Here is a 17,948-nt window from a genome sequence, read left to right on the forward strand (position 1 = left end):
ATTATAAAAGCCTTCCAGTACCTGAAGGGGACCTACAAGAAAGCTGGAGAGGGACATAAAAAGTGATGGGACGACTGGGAATGGTTTCAAGCTGAAAGAGAGTATGTTTAAATTAGCTATTAGAAAGAAATTATTTCCTGTTAGTGGTGAAACACTAGAACAGGTTGACCAGGAAGCTGTGGATGCCCCCTCCCAGGAAGTTTTTCAAGGCCAGGATGAACGGGACCTTGAGCAACCTGGTCTAGTAGTAGGTGTCCCTGCTGATGGCAGGGGTATTGGAACTACATGACCTTTTAAGGTCCCTTACATCCCAAAACATTCTATGATTTGGCTTCAGTAGAAGATGGATAGAGAAAAGAGAAACTTTAAATTAATGTTTTGATTGTTTAAAGTGACCTTTCCTGGAAAAAAAACCCCTACACATATTAACAAAATATTAGGCTTTGGCCTGACCACATGACTTCTGAAGTAATGGATAGTCACTCACACTTGTGGAAGATCAAAGGCAGCCAGTACAGAAGTATTTTTAAAAGATTTTATTTTGGTATGGAACAGTAACATCTGAATGAATTGCAAGCTAGTGCAAAACCAGATCCTACATCGGTATTTATTTTGGAGAGCTTCAATAGCACATTTGTGGTTTTCTGGCTTATAAATAATGCAGTTATCCCATCTCATGCAGAATGTTTTGATTCTTTTTGTTTTCTGTTGATTGATATATCTGAGTCTCTGAGCTGTATTAAGGGATCTATATAGCCAGTTACTCGCTGATTTCTTGAGCTAAATTGCAAGTTGCACAGGGGTTCTGGGGCCCTTTCCCCATTCTCTTCTCAATCCCATGTAACACAGGAAGCTTTCATTTATGTAATATTAGCACAGTAATTCCCTTCTGTTTTGTAAACTCAGTACTGTAGTAGATGGACTGTAGATACTTCAAGTAATCCATTAATAATATTCTTTTTGGTGTTGTTCACAGTGCAAGTAGAAAAAGAAATACAAAAGAAGTTAATTTTTTTTCCTTTTTGCGTTCATGCCTGATGGCTCACAAAGGAAGCCTTACCATGAAAAGAGAATTTAATCCATCACCATTTCATTGGTATTTCAGAGCATTAACCATCTGCTTGCATTCAGGGAAATGTCCTCTGCTTGGCTTCTGCTCCAGTGTAGAGTGCATAGATGGTAGCTCAGAACCATCTTTCCATGTTTGATGAGAGTAAGGAGTCATTCTTAAACCTGAGCATTTTGATGTGGTATAAATGTGCCCTCTGTTCCTCTGGTATGCTTACCCTGCTTTTGAGTGCTTTCAAATCAATGACACAGCATGTATGACTGAGTCTTGCTTACCTAATTCTTAAAATTATTCCAAGTGTAGGAGTGAAGTGGTTCATGCACTGAATATGACTTGAACAGCATACAAGGAGTGTTCTTCACCCTTTTGTCCTGGGATGTCCTGTCGCCTGAATTTGAGGAGTTTGTATTATATGTTAAAAGCATTCCCACTGCCTAGCAAATGTCTTCATCTCAAGCAGTCTCTAAAGAACAGGAGCCAGTCTGGTGCAAATGCAAGGCCAAATATACTACTTTTTTCATGGAATGGTTAGGGTTGGAAGGGACCTTAAAGATTATCAAGATCAACCCCCCTGCATGGGCAGGGACACCTCCCACTAGACCAGGTTGCACCAAGCCTCAGACAACCTGGCCTTTGGCACTTCAGGGAGGGGGCATTGACAACCTCCCTAGGCAACCCATTCCAGTATCTTACTACCCTCATGGTAAAGAATTTTTTCCTAATATCTAACCTATATCTGCCCTCTTTCAGTTTTAAACCCTTATCCTTTGTCTTATCACTACCTGGTCTGGTACAAAGCCCCTTCCCAGCTTTCCTGTTGGCCCCTTCATGTACTGGGAGGCTGCTATGAGGTCTCATCAGCAAACTTGCTGAGGATACATTCTATCACGCTGTCCAACAAGAACTTGTCACTTACCTCCACTTGGACACTGACCCATTGACCACAACTCTCTGGGGTCTGCATCCAGTATTTTGAAAACACTCAGGGAAGTAAAGTATGTTCACAATCACTGGATGTAGTGGTTTTGCCCAGCCTCTTAGTTGCTGTTTCAGTGGTAAAGATACACAGCTCATCTCCGAAGTTTGACAATGGCCCAGCTGAGAGCACTGAACTTGTTGTTGGGTGAAATTTAGCTATGATGGTATCAAAGCTAGCTGAAGAAGTTGAGGGTGTATTGTGTAACTGTAACTTGTTGGGCTGTCAGGAGATTTTTATTTATCTCTTTCCCAGAAATAGATGACCAGATACTGCTGGTGTAAGGAGGGAGTAAGGAATGGCAGTGTTGGTGTTATAAAGAAATTTACCTAGTGTTTTTTGTGTATGTGTCAACTAATTTGACTGTGTGAAAACCTAAACTAAATCTAGTTTTGCATTAAAGGTCAAGGAATTCCTTCTAGTCTAAAAGAAAGGAAATGTGCTTATTACTTATAGCTTTAGTCAAAATAGTGCATGTTGGACTTTATTCTCAAATGGGAAGGTAGGATGCATTCCAGATTGCAGTGGGGAATATTTCTGGGAATTGCTTTGCAGGTTTATAGCATTCCTTTCTGTACTTTACTCGTGGCCACTTGAGTGTCAAAAGCCAGAAAGAAAGAGCTGCAGGCGGTCATTCTTTGCAGAGCCCCTTACCATGTTGTTTTAAGCACACAGTGGGGAAGAGAGGAAGGGATTTTACACACTTTGGCTGTGGAAGACCTTCAGAGGACTAAAAGAAACTGATTTAGGAGCAACTTGGAAGTAATTTTTGGGTAGTTGTATTCTGAATATTATGTAAGTGGGTTTTTGCATAAAAGTTTTGGTGTTTTAAAGTGATTATTGAATGACTGAAGAACACAGGTAGAATTTCTAAAAATCAATTTTGTTGCTACCTCATATCTATGATAGAAAAAACTGAAATAAATAAAATTGTATAAACCCAAACACTGGGAGAATTGACAGTCTGTCTCTGTCCTATCTTAGTCTGTAGCTGAATGATTCTGGTGTTTTCCATGCTGCCCCAGCACCTGTTTTCTGTATCCCATAGGACAGTATGGCTCTGGAAATTTGTTCCTGTTTTGGGGGGAGTAAGCTGCCAAACTTAGCAGTTAGGTAGTGAGTGAAGTGAGTGCAGAAAAGGAATTTTCTTTTTTTTATCATGAATTTGAATTCTGTGGAGAATTTGAATATCTTGCTAACTGCTACAAAGGTTTTTTTTTTAATGTGATACTGTATATTAACCGCATATTTTGTATGTAGCCACTAATTGTGCATTCGTCACCATATTTATCAGTTAGTTGACTTCCTGGGGTTTGATGAAAAGAGATACTGAGACCTCTCATCTGTTACTGAAATCAGTTGGTCCTGTCCTTTAAACTGTAAAGCTCTATGTAATGCTGTCATGATTTAGGCCCAGCTGGTACCAACCAGGCCTCCACTTGCTCACCCCCCACTCCCACTGTAGAATGGGGAGGAGAACATCACCCAAAGGCTTATTAATTGAGGAAAGGATAGGGAGGTTTTCGTTCCCCAGTTACAGTAACAGGCAAAAACCAGACAGGTTCAACTTGGGAAGGAAAAATCCCTAATTCAATCTCTAAGGAGAAACATGGCCAGATTTTCCATCCCTCCCTTCTTCCCGGGCCCAGATTATTTCACCCCTGCCTCCCCCTCAGCAGGGGGATGAGGAGTTGGGGTTTAGGGTCAGTTCACCACAAGTTGTTACTGCTGCTCTTTCTTCCTCAGAGGGTAGACTCCTCACATTCTTCCTCTGCTCCAATGTGGGGTCCCTCTCATGGAGCAGAGGAAGAGTCCTTCATGAACCACTCTAACATGAGTACCTCCCACGAGGTGCAGTCTCTCAGGAGCAGATTGCTCCAGCGTGGGCTGCCCACAGAGTCATTGTCTCTTTGGGAACAATTGTGTCCCTTGGCATGGGGTCATTCATGGCTGCAGATCCACATGTGCAGCCTCTGGGATCCTGCATAGGCTGCTGCTTCACGTCTGCCCACCTATGACACTTCTGAGGCTACAAATCTACATTTACCCCACCATGGTCCTTCAAGGACTGCTCCATAGGCTGCAGGGGCACAGCTGCCACCTCAGCTCCATGGGCTGCAGGGAAATCTCTGCTTGGGCACCTTTCCCCCTCCTTCTTCACGGGCCTTGATGTCTTTTCTCTGGCATTTCTCTCCCACTTAATCCTCTGCTCTGCTCTGTGGGTCTTTTTCTTATATTTCTACTGTTCATTTTCCCTTTCTTGAATATGTTACTCAGAGAGGTGCATCCAGCTTCCCATCCAGATCTGCTCAGCCGTGGGCAGAAGCGGAGCAGGGATTGGAAATGGGGGAGCTTCCAGCAGGTTCTTACAAGAGCCACCCCTGTGGGGCCCCCATTTCTAAAACACCACCACTCCATCCCAAGAAAAATGCTATGTGCTCCAAAAAGTTTGTATATAGAATTCTAAAGTTTTTGGTTAGTATTAGGTGACTAGTTTTCCTTTAATTTCTTATGCAAAACTCTTTTAGTCATAAAGATGATCATATCATGGGCTCTTGAAAAAGGGTATTTGAAAAGTAATGTTTTCAGGATTCTGCCATAAAGAAAGCATTTAGCAGATTTTGTTAAGAATTATCAAATCTTAAGAAGTTGTACTGTTTTCAGGAACCACCTAAAAATATCTTAACTGAGCATTGGCAAAGTTGTAGACTGTTGTTGTTCTTATGTCCCTGTCCTCTAGTTCCAGATTTTAAACATCTTCAGAATTGACATTGTAGCCCATTATTGCTTTTCTTTGACCCATCTTTGTCAGTCACAATTTTATTTCAGTGAATTGTCTTTTTTTTGTGGTTTTTTTTTCAAACAGGTCTTTAGTTTGTAAGTTGTACATAATAAACAGTAAATGGAAATCATAATATATTTATAATACCTGCTTTATCGTTGCAGGTGTTGTTGATGTGGATGGCCAGTTTCTCCAAACATAGTTCATGATTTTTAAAAACAACATCCTTTGATTTGTATGGGATGGGTAGAATTTTTCTGGGTTAGAATGTGGTGTAATGGAGCTACTGATAGATGAAGAACAGGAAAAATTTATATAAAAAAGTGGTGACGAGTTTTATTTGTCTTAGTCTCGATGTCACTGTATTTTGTAGATAACTAAGGAGAGGGTGTACTGTGACTAAAAAAAGATTTTAGAGTATGTGTTTTAGAGTATGTGTTTGAATTACCTGTAGATTCAATGAATATGCAACTGCATTTACATACAGCATCCTGAGAGGGATCCTATCTGCCTCTATTAGAGGCATTCTGTCATTCTTCTCTCAAGCTTTGGGGGAGTGTAATTCAGATTTTGTATTGTTTACCAGCCAGTTAGCCTTATCAACACTTTGCAGTTGCTACTGTTGTACTTTGAACACCCAAAGGTAACTCAAGAGCCATAGTCCAAAATATTGTTTTACCTTCTTCATTTTAGAGAGGGTTTATTCTAGGAAAGCTACAACTGCAAGATATTTCACTGGTTAAGGTAATGTGCCTCAGCCAGTGTTTTCAATTCCAGTTTCAGACACTTGTGACTAGAAGACAGCATCCAGGCCTAAAGATAAAGGACATTTTGTATCTCTTCTACTGCACCATTTTTGGGAAAAGAGCACTATGTTTCTCTTCTCTAGTGGTGGGCTTTGTAGTAGGAATTAACTTTTCCAAACATTAAATTAAGAAACATAACACCAATTGTCTTCCAGGAATTCCAAATATTGTCTTTTTGTCCTTTCCTCTTGTAAAATCTCACTGCTGCAGAGCAAAACCAAATCATGCTGCTGCTTAGTTTAAAGCTCCACTGCTGCCATTGTGCTGCATATCTGGTATAAGAGAAACCTTCCTTATGACAGAGATCTGGGCCCCAATACTCTTGCTCAGATTCACAGTGTGGAGAACGGAGGAAGAAAGTCTTCAGCAGAGGCAGGAGAGGGAAGACAATAGTGGCCAAATACTTACGTCCTACTTCCATGCTGTTTGGAGAATGATCAGTATATACAGGCTATGCTTTAAACTGCTTTTGTGTTGCTGTTTTATCAGCAGCTTCCCATTTAAATTTTTCTTTGCCCTGGTTATTCATTACTGTCATATTTTGCAGACCCAAAGGTTGAAAGCTTTCACACAGTGCACCTTGCACCAGACTTTATATCTCTTTGAGTACATTATTTCTTTTAGGCATATTTAAAAAGATAGTACCTTACTCCCAGTATACTGGATATTGGATACTGAATATATTGGATACTCAACCCATAGAGTTCCTGGCAGCCTGTCTGTAGTCAGCGTAGAGGTTGTGCTATACCTGCAGAGATATAGGTGTTAATGGTGCAGTTATATAGGGGGCAAAAAGGTTGATGAACCATGCAGATTTATTCAGAATAATGCCAATTACTTAGCAGACTTATCTAGGGAAATTCAAGGCAAATTGTACTGGCTAATGAGTACAATTTTTCTGATTGTGTTTTCTGACTGCTTCCACAGAAGTAGTCTGGAACCTGGAAAAGGAATATTCTGTTCAGCCTGACCAGTAGATTGGCAGCAGATATGGGGAAATGTCTGCAGGTCCTACTTAATAGTTCCCTTTGAAAGAGTGATTTTTCATAGTGTGAGTTTACCATATGAAGTTTACCTAAAAGAGAAAAGAGTTGGCACAGCCTTGTATTTTTATTTTCTGCACTGTTTTATGGCAGTATCGGTTTTCATGTCTGATTGTAATAAAATTCCTGATACTTGCTTTCTGTGTTCTGTATTTGGAAAATGTCAGCGACAGTTGGTATGTGTCTCCATTTCAGGTAAAAATGTGAGAAGTTACAGAATCCAAAAGAAATGTGAAATGGTTCCAGTGTCTTGTAATTTCTTTTAGAAGATGGGCTGTATCATCTGTTGATTTATTGGGATATAATCAATATTTTTAACTATTGCCAGCTTGTTAAATCTGTGTGGGTGAACAGAAAAGCTTGTACTGAAAACAGTCCTTTAAGTTGAACATTTTTGTTCTTAAGAACAAAACCAAAATTGTCATGATCATATTTTTCCAAAGAGCTGTCTGAGGTATTCACCCACATCTTGACAGCTTCTGAAGTAAGTAAGTACCATAGAAGTGGTAGCAATAGTTCAATACGTCTTTTTTTTTTTTTTTCTTTCTTTTTTTCTTTCTTTCTTTCTTTCTTTCTTTCTTTCTTTCTTTTCTTTTCTTTTCTTTTCTTTTCTTTTCTTTTCTTTTCTTTTCTTTTCTTTTCTTTTCTTTTCTTTTCTTTTCTTTTCTTTTCTTTTCTTTTCTTTTCTTTTCTTTTCTTTTCTTTTCTTTTCTTTTCTTTTCTTTTCTTTTCTTTTCTTTTCTTTTCTTTCTTTTCCTTTCTTTTCTTTCTTTTCCTTTCTTTTCCTTTCTTTTCCTTTCTTTTCCTTTCTTTTCCTTTCTTTTCCTTTCTTTTCCTTTCTTTTCCTTTTCTTTTCCTTTTCTTTTCCTTTTCTTTTCCTTTTCTTTTCCTTTTCTTTTCCTTTTCTTTTCCTTTTCTTTTCCTTTTCTTTTCCTTTTCTTTTCCTTTTCTTTTCCTTTTCTTTTCCTTTTCTTTTCCTTTTCTTTTCCTTTTCTTTTCCTTTTCTTTTCCTTTTCTTTTCCTTTTCTTTTCCTTTTCTTTTCCTTTTCTTTTCCTTTTCTTTTCCTTTTCTTTTCCTTTTCTTTTCCTTTTCTTTTCCTTTTCTTTTCCTTTTCTTTTCCTTTTCTTTTCCTTTTCTTTTCCTTTTCTTTTCCTTTTCTTTTCCTTTTCTTTTCCTTTTCTTTTCCTTTTCTTTTCCTTTTCTTTTCCTTTTCTTTTCCTTTTCTTTTCCTTTTCTTTTCCTTTTCTTTTCCTTTTCTTTTCCTTTTCTTTTCCTTTTCTTTTCCTTTTCTTTTCCTTTTCTTTTCCTTTTCCTTTTCTTTTCCTTTTCTTTTCCTTTTCCTTTTCTTTTCCTTTTCTTTTCAAATTAAATGACTGGAAAACTAAATACCAAAAGTCAGTTTCACTGATCAAATTTAGGGCATGTTCATATAACATTCATTCTAACTTGTGAAAATCTGTAGGTAGTGCCAGAACTTGTGCAGTAATACTGTACCTGGTTATGCAAAAAACCACTGGAAGATGTGGAAAAACTCTGACTTCAAAAAACTTTCAAAATCAGGCTGTTACTAAACTCAGAGTAGTTTTATGGAAAAACAAACATCTAACATCACGAGCTGTGATGTTAAGGTGCTTAGGGAGTTTGTCTTCCTCCTTTCTGCATATATATAAAAATAGTAAATCAAACATTAAATCAAACTGTTAAATCAGTTAATTTTCTGTATTCATCACTGATATTGTAATCTGTAACTGTTTTAATGCCTGAATTCCAAAAGTCAATAAATAAAGCTGCCATAATTCTTGGTAGAAAACTAGATAGGTATTAAAGAAGCTCTTACACAGATGCACATGCTTAACTGAAATTATATTGTATTATTATAATACCAGTATAAAATTAAGTTTGTATCTTAATGTTCCAAATTCAGTGCACCTCAAGCAAGATGAAAAAGCTGTCAGAGGCTTTTTTTTTTTGTGTGAACGTGTAATGTTCGCACAAATTTTTTGTTACTAAGAACTGTAGAGAAATTTTAATGTTAAAAAGTGTCACTGTGTGAGGTAGTATCTTGATATTAATATCTTTATTATCTAGAATGTATTATCATACATTATTTTAGAATATTCTGAACTGAACTTTACTTTTTAAGATTTTACTATCAACTGTTAAATCTTAACATTTTTCTTACTATAAAAATAATTTCCAAGTCCTTGTGCAGGGAGATACTCCAGAATTTTTCCTTTCTGCTTTACACTTCTTTGAAATCACTCTGTTTTCCCTCCACTAGCTGTTTGTTAGCAAAGGTAATGAGACCTTTTCCTTCCAGGAATAGCCTTTTGTTTAGTTTTCTTCCTTATGTTGGTCTAGTCGCCAAATAGATGTCATTATCAAAAATTCATACTTGATTTTACATGTAATAAATACGTTACCTCTTCTTATAAATATTCCAGTCTCAGATGAGTTGTGTTTGATATTTTGAGGGAAGGGAAGGATTATCTGTCATTGTAGTCATCACCTGAATCAGAGTTTAAAATACAAGTTGAAGGTGGCTGGAAGTTGTGTGGTTTTTTATCCCCTAGAAGAGGCTCTAAGCTGTTGAACTTGATCGTAACGTAATGCTTACCCAGAACTACTAAAAGGGTCATGTGCTGTATCAGTCCTTGGTTCTGCCAGTGGAACTCTCTTTATATGTTTTTTCTGGGTTGATGCAGTCCTGTTTCTGATAGCAGGAAGGGGGGTCCCCATTGGGTGACTCATGTAAGTAGCTTCTGAATAGCTCTCCCTGCTCTAAAATGCCTGGCCCCACCTGAAGTGAACAACAGTGTACAAGAAAAGATGTGCACCTCTGTGACAGATATTCAATCTAATTGATTATCACTGGGAAACACCTGGTGATAAAGAGCAGGGCAGAGGAGAGGGGGAATGTGAGAGAAAGCAACATGTGGAGGAGAACAACACCTGAGAAGAACAATGCCAGACCAGAGAGACCAAGGTCAGTGAAGAAGGAGCGGGAGAGAGTGCCTGAACATCTGCATCCCATGGTGAGACAGCAGCCTGTCTGTCCCCTGCAACCCATGGAAGAGCACAGAGGAACAGAACCTAAATAATCATGGCAGAGGAGTGATTGTGGATCTGCCACCCCTGAGGAATCCCATTGGAGCAGTTGTGAATCTGCAGCCCATGGAAGATCACAGAGCAGATGTTGTGGACCTGCAGCCATGGACAGGACTGTTACTGAAGTAGTCCTTGGCTTGTGGGCCACCTGCACTGGAGCAGTTTGCTCCTGTGTGATTGTGCCTGGTGGGAGGGACTCATGCTAGAGGGGTTCATCAAGGGGTTCTCCCGTGGGAGGAGCCCCATGTTGGAGTAGGGAAAGTCTTTGAGGAATTCTTCTCCCTGAAGAGGAAGGAGCAGCAGAAAACAATCTGTCGCATCTGGGCTGTAAACCCCGTCCCCCCAGGTTTGCTGGCAGGGAGGAGGTAAAGATATTGAGAGCAAAGTAATTTTGGCTCAGGAAGAAGGGACGTGTGGGGAAAAACTACGTAGGCTCTGGTTTGTGTTTTCTCTTTGACCTATTTTTATTTGATAAATGTTAAATTGATTTTTTCCCTGAGTCTGTTTTGCTCATGACCATAATTGGTGAGTGAAAATGTTACAGCTCTTGTTTTGACCCACAACATTCTAGGTGGATTTCCTTCTTGCCATCTCACCATCCATCATAATGGTGGAGGGGGAGTGAGCAGCTGTGTGGTCCTTTGTTATTGGCCAGGCTCCACCCACCACAATGTTGGTTTCATTAAAATTGTATAATAGCTACAAGAAAGTCATAAGTAGTGTGAACTCTAGTGGCTCTTGGGAGAGGTAATTTGTCCCTTTGGCATTGATGAGGTAGAAATTTTGGAGGTCACGAGATCTGTCTTGGCAAGAGTGACAAAGAACAGGGAAAAAATCTTCTCCTGGTTGTTCTTGCATAGTTATCAGTGCTGCTCAGGCACTAGTTCCTTTGTGTTTAGTAGCCTTGTACCATTTTGTTTATTGGTGCTTTTGTGGTTTGTTTTGGTGGTGGGTTTTTTATTTTATTATGGTTTTATGTGGTCTTCCTCCCCCCCCCCCCCCCCCCCCGTTTCCTTTGTTTTATGGGAAAAGTAAAGGTAATGCATTTAGGGAGGGAAAGAAGTCTATAAGCTAACTTGTCATTCTTGTGCCTTGGCCCTTTGTTTGACATCAAGACTATTTTGTTCTGTGCTCTATTAGTGTTACTTGTGCTTGATCTAACTTGTGAGAAATTCAGCTGCCTGCAGATATGGGGGATATTTAGTGTAAATGGTGTATATCAGTATTTGCAAGAAAACAGACTTTTTGGTTAGAACAATGTTCTGGGGCTATTTCAACTTGTATTTAAAATAGTGAGGCCTTTTCTTATTTATCATTGTAAACATAAAAGACTTCTAAGCAAGTGAAATCTCAAGACTTATAGCTGTGAAGCCCTTAGGACCAAGCTTTAAGTGAACTTGTGTAGGCCATTCTGTGATAACTGGATTTCATGATAAAGTACCTGACTGAAACTGTTGTCTGACAAAGAAATGGATGCACTGATCACGGAGTATGATCTAGTTGCTAAGCTTAATATCTTTGTCTTTCTTATCTAGGTTACATACTAGTGATGTTAGTTGAGTTTCTAACACAAATGATTTTTATGAACTTTTTTGTAGTGTTAAGGGATTGGGAGAGTGGGAAAGAGATCTTGTACCAGTTGAGTGAGTTCCAATGAGGAAAAAAAAAGCTTTGCTCCCTCAGCTGCTCTACATTTGAACTAGTAATACAGCAATAAAGCCTATTCAAGGAGTTCTCTGTTGTTTGTGGTTTTTTGAAAGAAGGCTTGAGTGCTTAGCTGTTTTGTCTTTTTTTAAGAAAATGTTTTACCACAAGGCAGAATTATCCAGGTCAAGCACCCAACTTTAATGATGAGATCTTGAAGAGTACAGGAAGGAAGCTGAGAAATTCTCACAATAACCAAAGAGTAACATCCTCTTGGAAATGTTCTTTCATTGCATCATTCACATTATAGTTAAGAAATCCCAAGAAACAAGTAGTTAAAGTGTTTGGGTATCAATCTTGAGCAGCTGTTTGAGTAGTTTAAGTCCTTGATGTATCTGTATATAAAATGAGATTTTTGTGGTCTTGCTCTGGAGCTTTTCCCCAGTCCTTTTAAATGTTGCTCAGTTCTGAACATATACTTCAGATCACTGTAGGAAGGTCAAATTACTACTTTCAGGGGGGGCCCTAAATTGAATTTTTCAAGTTGCATTTCAAAAATGAGCTGTTTGGTTAAACTTTGCCTTTGCTTCAGGATGACCTGTTGTTGGCAAAGGTAAATAGCTGGATCAGGCTATTTTAACAAATGTGCATTTAAATTCTGCTGTCCAAATCCAGCTAATATGATTGCCAATGAAAAAAAAATTAGGGTAGAAATGGGACAGAATGAACCTGTATTACACAGTGATCAGTCATTTAAGTAAGAGTGAGAAGTATGCAGAGATTTGTGGAGGAGCTTCATATTTTTAAAAATTATGGAAAACTAAAGATTCAGAAGAGATCATGTCAGGAGAAAATAATGTATAAGATATGAATATATTTATACAAATATAAAAGAGAGGATCCTGTGCTACGAGATTGATCCTAGAAGTGCATTCTTATTCATGTTAATGGAGGAGACAGCCCTATGATGGCTAGGGCTAGATCACTTGTTGCCAACAATGTAGACAGGCTCTTAGTTTAGACATATGGGCACAGAAAGCTAAATTATATGCTTACTTTTCAGTATCTGTATATATACAGATGAATGTAAACCATAGACTAGAATTTCCATCAGCTCCTTTGTTTTCTTGCATGGTAGTGTTCCCCCATGGCTTGGGTTTTATCTGCGGCTGTAGTGTAGTGCTGTGAAATCTGATTAATATTGATCTCTAGTTTGTACACTGCTATATTGATTTTATGGCAGGTATTTTCTAACTTTACAGGGGGTAGAAGTATAAAAATGTATTCTGGTTTGTTAGTATAACATAGTCTAAAAGGCAGCTGATCTTGATGCTTTTAATTAAATAGTTAGTAATTTTGTTTATTTATGAAAACTAATGACCTCTACATATATATCAGTGATTTGGTGTTTGTTTTGTTGTTTGAATGCCTATGGGAAAACTCCCATAAGCAGTCGTGTTCTTGCAGGTGTGCATTGTAAGCTAGTTTAGACTGATGAGAATTTCTTGGCTGAAAATGTTTTCTAATTCTTAGAATATCTGTATCATAATAGTTTTGGTGTTTTAGACATAATTTTCTTTAAAATTAGAGGGGTTGAACAAAGTTTATTTTAAAAAAGTAATTAAAAATTCAGTGTTTCATCTTTACCTTTTACTTTTGTTTACAGCTAAGATTAAAAGCATTTATCTTTCTCTAATGCATAACAGGACTGCTAGCACTTCATTTGTATTTATAAATAACTTCAGCTATTATATCTCTGTAAAATGACAACACATTATAAAAATAAATAGGTATCTAATTATCTTTTAGATTTTTAAAGGTTGAATTGATACTCAGTTATTTCTCTTGAGTTTATCTGGTGAGATCCCTCCTGTGAATTATAGATTAAAAGATCAAATAAAAATCAATGCTTAAATAAATAAGTAACATCTTAAATGGTGAATTGTCTATCCTGAGTGTTTGGTAATATGCTTAGAGAGCCACTAGAAATCATTAACCTATGTTTCATTTGAGACTGGTTTTAAACTAGCATCTTTAAAAATTTATATCATTATAACAAATGTTGATGTGATGAGTAGCAGTTGCTTTTGACAAGATACTGCTGTTTAAGAAGTTGAAGAAGTTAGAAGCAGTAATAGCTATTATTACCCTTTATATTGCAAGATGGAAAACGTGTGTTTACTCTCCCTGTGTGCACCAAGTCGTGTGGGACTGGAGGGTAGGAACATAGTACAGTCACTGGTTTGTCACCTTGGTTGCTGTATATCCTAGTATTGTTTGCTGTGAGTTGCTTTTCCATGTTTCAGTGGAAAAAAAAAGACATTGTAAAGGAGAGGGTAGCAAAAGATTTTTTCATTATTTCCTCTGAGAGGAAATATTGCAAATCATGTCAATAACAGTCCCCCAGTATTATTGATTAAATATAATCTATCTTGGTTTTCTTGTTTCTATAGTCTCTCTAACTATTTAGTTTTCAAAATCAGGGAGGAATGTTAGTGTCTCTTGAAAGAAAGGAAGTAGTTATAGTGGCATATGTATTTTATCAGAAGATTTCAAGAAGAATCCTGTTTCTTAAATAATCTATGCAACAAGCCTTCATGGTTATCAGGTTATTGCTTCTTGTCATGGCTTTTTTTTTTTTTTTTTTTTTTTGCAATAGGTAAAAGTTTTTTCTTCGCATGTTATTTCTTTGTCTTTTATCTTGTGATGTTGTTCCATTGAACAATTAATTGGGTGAATTGGAAAATAATACAATGTTTTATTGTTACTCAACAATATACATATAGTTTAAAATCTCCCTCAAATGACACAGAAATGTTTAAGATCTGTCTTGCAATGTAGGTTTGATGTTTGGTGTGGCAAGGTCTTCTAAAAATGCAAAATACTCAGGTTTTTATATTAAAAAAAATTGCTCAGTTTTCTATTTGCTTAGTTATTTTAATATTAATATATTCCATATGTATTTCATTTGTAAAATGTTTTTTTCTTAAGTTAAAATGTTTTGTAAATGACGTTTTAAATTTTGCGTATGGGCTGCGCTAAACTACATGTGTGGAGCTCTGTTGAGTATTCGGGTGAGAACTGAATGTTGGATGCCACCTTGCTAGTTCCTTTTGAAAAATTCAGACCTGTAATCTTGACAAAAAAATTGTGTACATATAAACACATATGTACCATTTCAAGTATCTCGCAAATAAAAGTGGTCAGGAAATTATTTTCCCCACATGCAAAATGATGCAAGGTTGTTTGCTGTTCTGAATAAGTACAAAATACCTTTTTCTTTGATTAGTGAAACTACTACTCACGGGGCAAAAGCTTGTTTACTCTGCCATGTGTACTTCAGGGCTTATAGGATGGGGAACATTTTCCTGGAGGTACAGAAGCAGGATTCAACGTAGATTTTTATCTACTACCTGTATTTGATAAGGAATGAATTGGGGAAGGAGCTAAACAAATTGCCCTATAAACGTGTGTAACTCCAGTAAGCCATGGTAATTTTTCCTTTTCTCTACTTGACTTCAGGTAGCAGGGGAAATGGCAGATCATGCAGATTATGTGCTGTAGTGCTCTCAGATGCATCCTGATTACATCCATCATGAATGCTTCCTTAAATCTCCTTAAGGAGATTGATAATATATATTGAAGCTTTATTAAGGCTCCAAACCACTGTAGTGTTCTGAAGATGGAGGATAAGAGTTAATTTTCAAAACCAAAAAAAACCTTTTATGATCTCTGAGAAGTTGTTCATGAGGTTATTTTCAGTTTTCCTTCCATTGTACATTTACTTTGGGTTCAGATAGTATGAGACTTCATGCATAGAAAAGGTGGTTTAGGTTCCTTTATTGGCTTTATGTATACAGCTTCCTAGATTGTAGCCGTCACATTCATAAGAGAAAAATTAGCACTATTGAAAATTTTGCATAAAGGAATATGATTTTCTGTTTGCATAGTGAGTTGGTTTAAGTTAATTTACTAAGTCAATATTCTCTGATTTACTGGTTAGTTTTTGGAATGGATTAAAACTTACTACTAGTAAGTAGAAAATCTTTTATGATGTTTGGGCAGTTGCATTTACATTAAAAAAAATCTTTGCAGTCTTTGGTATTTAAATTGATTATTTTAAAAAATAATTCAGAATCTGGAAAATGAGATAATAAGAATAGGTACTAAAATTACTTTCTGTAGTTGTACTGAGAGTGTGTGCACCTGTACAGTCTAACTCATCAATGTCCTTTGTTGTTTTGCAGCCAAAAGGATGGAGTCTGAGTTACTTGTCTGTTTTCTTCTAGAAGTTGAACATAGCACAAGGGCCTAAATTGTTCTTCTGAATTTTTTTTTTTCCTTCACGTGACCATTGTTATACTTCTAATATACTGCAGAGTTTTGTTTGACTGTTAAGTGTAATGGCACTACATTAGTCTTTTCTGTCCACTTTCACGATGTGTTCTAAGGTTCTCTGCTAGATCACTACATCTTGTGGTTTTCAGGTGTATTAGGTCCTCTAATGATACAAGTCACACTACTGAAGTGTAGTTGGGGGTGTCCAGAAAAATGTGATGTATTTCATTAGAAGAAGAAATGCTTTGTTGAACCTCCATTTGTTTTCCTTTGGGATTAAGTTGAAAACTCGGGAGTTTACTTGTAAACCTGTGATGCTGTTTTAGCATCCTGTTTGTTATCATTGTTACTTTTGCTTCCTGCTACAAACTTGCACCTTAAACTGTTTTGTCACAGGAAGTTAATTTAGTGGATTATGTGGCTGAAGAGTAATGATAGGACCACAGGAAATCCGTGGCTGAAACCAGTATTGTTCTCTTTTTACTTTCGTAATGATTTTGTATTTGCAGGATACTGTCTTTGAGCTAGGACTGTATGGTACTTTGACTTAAAAAAGGTGATGCTTTTTGCAATGTACAGGCACAATGGCCAACAGTTTTTGAGATGAGCAATCTTTTCTGCAAAAGATCTGAAAGTAAATGGAAGTGTTGCTGATGAGAATTTGTGGATGAAAACTTGGCAAAATGGGTCAAAGTGGGTTGATTTCAGTAAACATTAAATGCATGCATTCTGAGGATTTGAGCTTAGGACATCTTGAAAATTTCTTGCAGTCATTTCCCAAATTAATGTGTATTAAATTCTTTTCCTAGGAAAAAAACTCTTAGACTCTAGAGAAAGGCTTCTCAGCCTTGTAAATTGTGATCTCACTTTCCTGCTAATCATGTTTTCTGTATTTGTGTGTCAAAAGAAGTAGTAATACAAGAGAAGTTTTTACCCTTGGAGTTGCCCAAAATTTATGCAAATTTTTGTTTTGTTTTTTTTTTTTTAAATTTAATTAAAAAGTATCTGTTTGCAAAATAGCTGGAGGGAGTAATCAGTTCTTAAGGAGTTGTATCTGCCGTTTTTGCTAGGAGTCTGAACACAGCCTCCTGTTTAAAAAACCCCAAGAAAACAGAAAACCAACAAAACTCCAGAACTAATTTAATGACCAAAAGTGACTAATAACGTTGGTTTCCTGTTAATTGTGCATTGTGGTTGACTGGAGTCCCTGAGTTAAGGTTTTATTGTAATTACAGCACCTGAATGGGACGATGTCTGCTTCACCCCTCGTCCTGTCCTCCTGCTGCTACCTAGGGCAACACTCTGGGACAAAGAAGAAAGGGGATGCTCTTGTAGGCTCTGTGAGTTTAGGAGTCTCTCCTATCACATACCTACTTTCCTGGGGCATGCAAAAAGTTAATTGTCTTTGAAATATCTTCTTAGTAATATCTGGTTCAGGTCAGGTCATGGGGTAGAAGTTGGGATGAGACTTGGATGCAGACATGCAGTGTGATGCTCTGTGACTGCGGGAGTCTTGTTGCTTTCATCTTTGTGTCAATCTCCTGACAAGAGATGAGTATATTTATGTGTATATATACTTACCTATTGATATACTTTTAATAATAGTAATAAAACAATGATATAATTGTAATGTACTTATATAAATGATTATATTTATATATAAAGGGTCATGTTGGTTGTGATGATACCTAGTCAAAATCATTGATTTAAAAATAAATCCATGTCTGTCTGAGAGCAATTGTAAATCTAGGGATGAAGACCAAACGTTTCTGAATACTTGTGGTTTGTTTGCTTTTTATGGACTAGGTGTAAAAAAATCTACATAATGGCTATTGTTAATATCAGCTGTCCATTTACTGCAGTATGTAAAACTTCCGATTTATGTGCCAGCAGTATTTGAAAAAAATAATAAAAAAGTAATCCCAAAATACCTTATTGTAAGAAAAAGTCCTTTCCATGTAGGCATTTAGATAAGCAGCATATTTCCTCTGAATGAACATTGATAAAGTTGCTTACAGTACTTATACTGTAGTATATCTGGACAGAATTCAAGTTTTCTAGGTGTGTGTTTCTTTTTGCACAGATGTTTTTTGAATGCAGTTTGAGAAATTGAGAATAAGCAATCAGTTAACTATTATATTTTTATGACAGAAAGACATCGGTGGAAAGTGATATCAACAT

The 17,948-nt window shown here is 37.0% G+C and overlaps 1 protein-coding gene across 10 annotated transcripts in view; it reads left to right on the forward strand.

The window, feature by feature from the left end:
- CDC42BPA (CDC42 binding protein kinase alpha) overlaps window positions 1-17,948 on the forward strand; it is a 192,403-nt gene that overhangs the window by 15,296 nt on the left and 159,159 nt on the right. The window lies entirely within an intron of this gene.

This window comes from Heliangelus exortis, chromosome 3 (assembly GCF_036169615.1).
Source record: "Heliangelus exortis chromosome 3, bHelExo1.hap1, whole genome shotgun sequence".
In the NCBI taxonomy this organism is placed as follows: Eukaryota; Metazoa; Chordata; class Aves; order Apodiformes; family Trochilidae; genus Heliangelus; species Heliangelus exortis.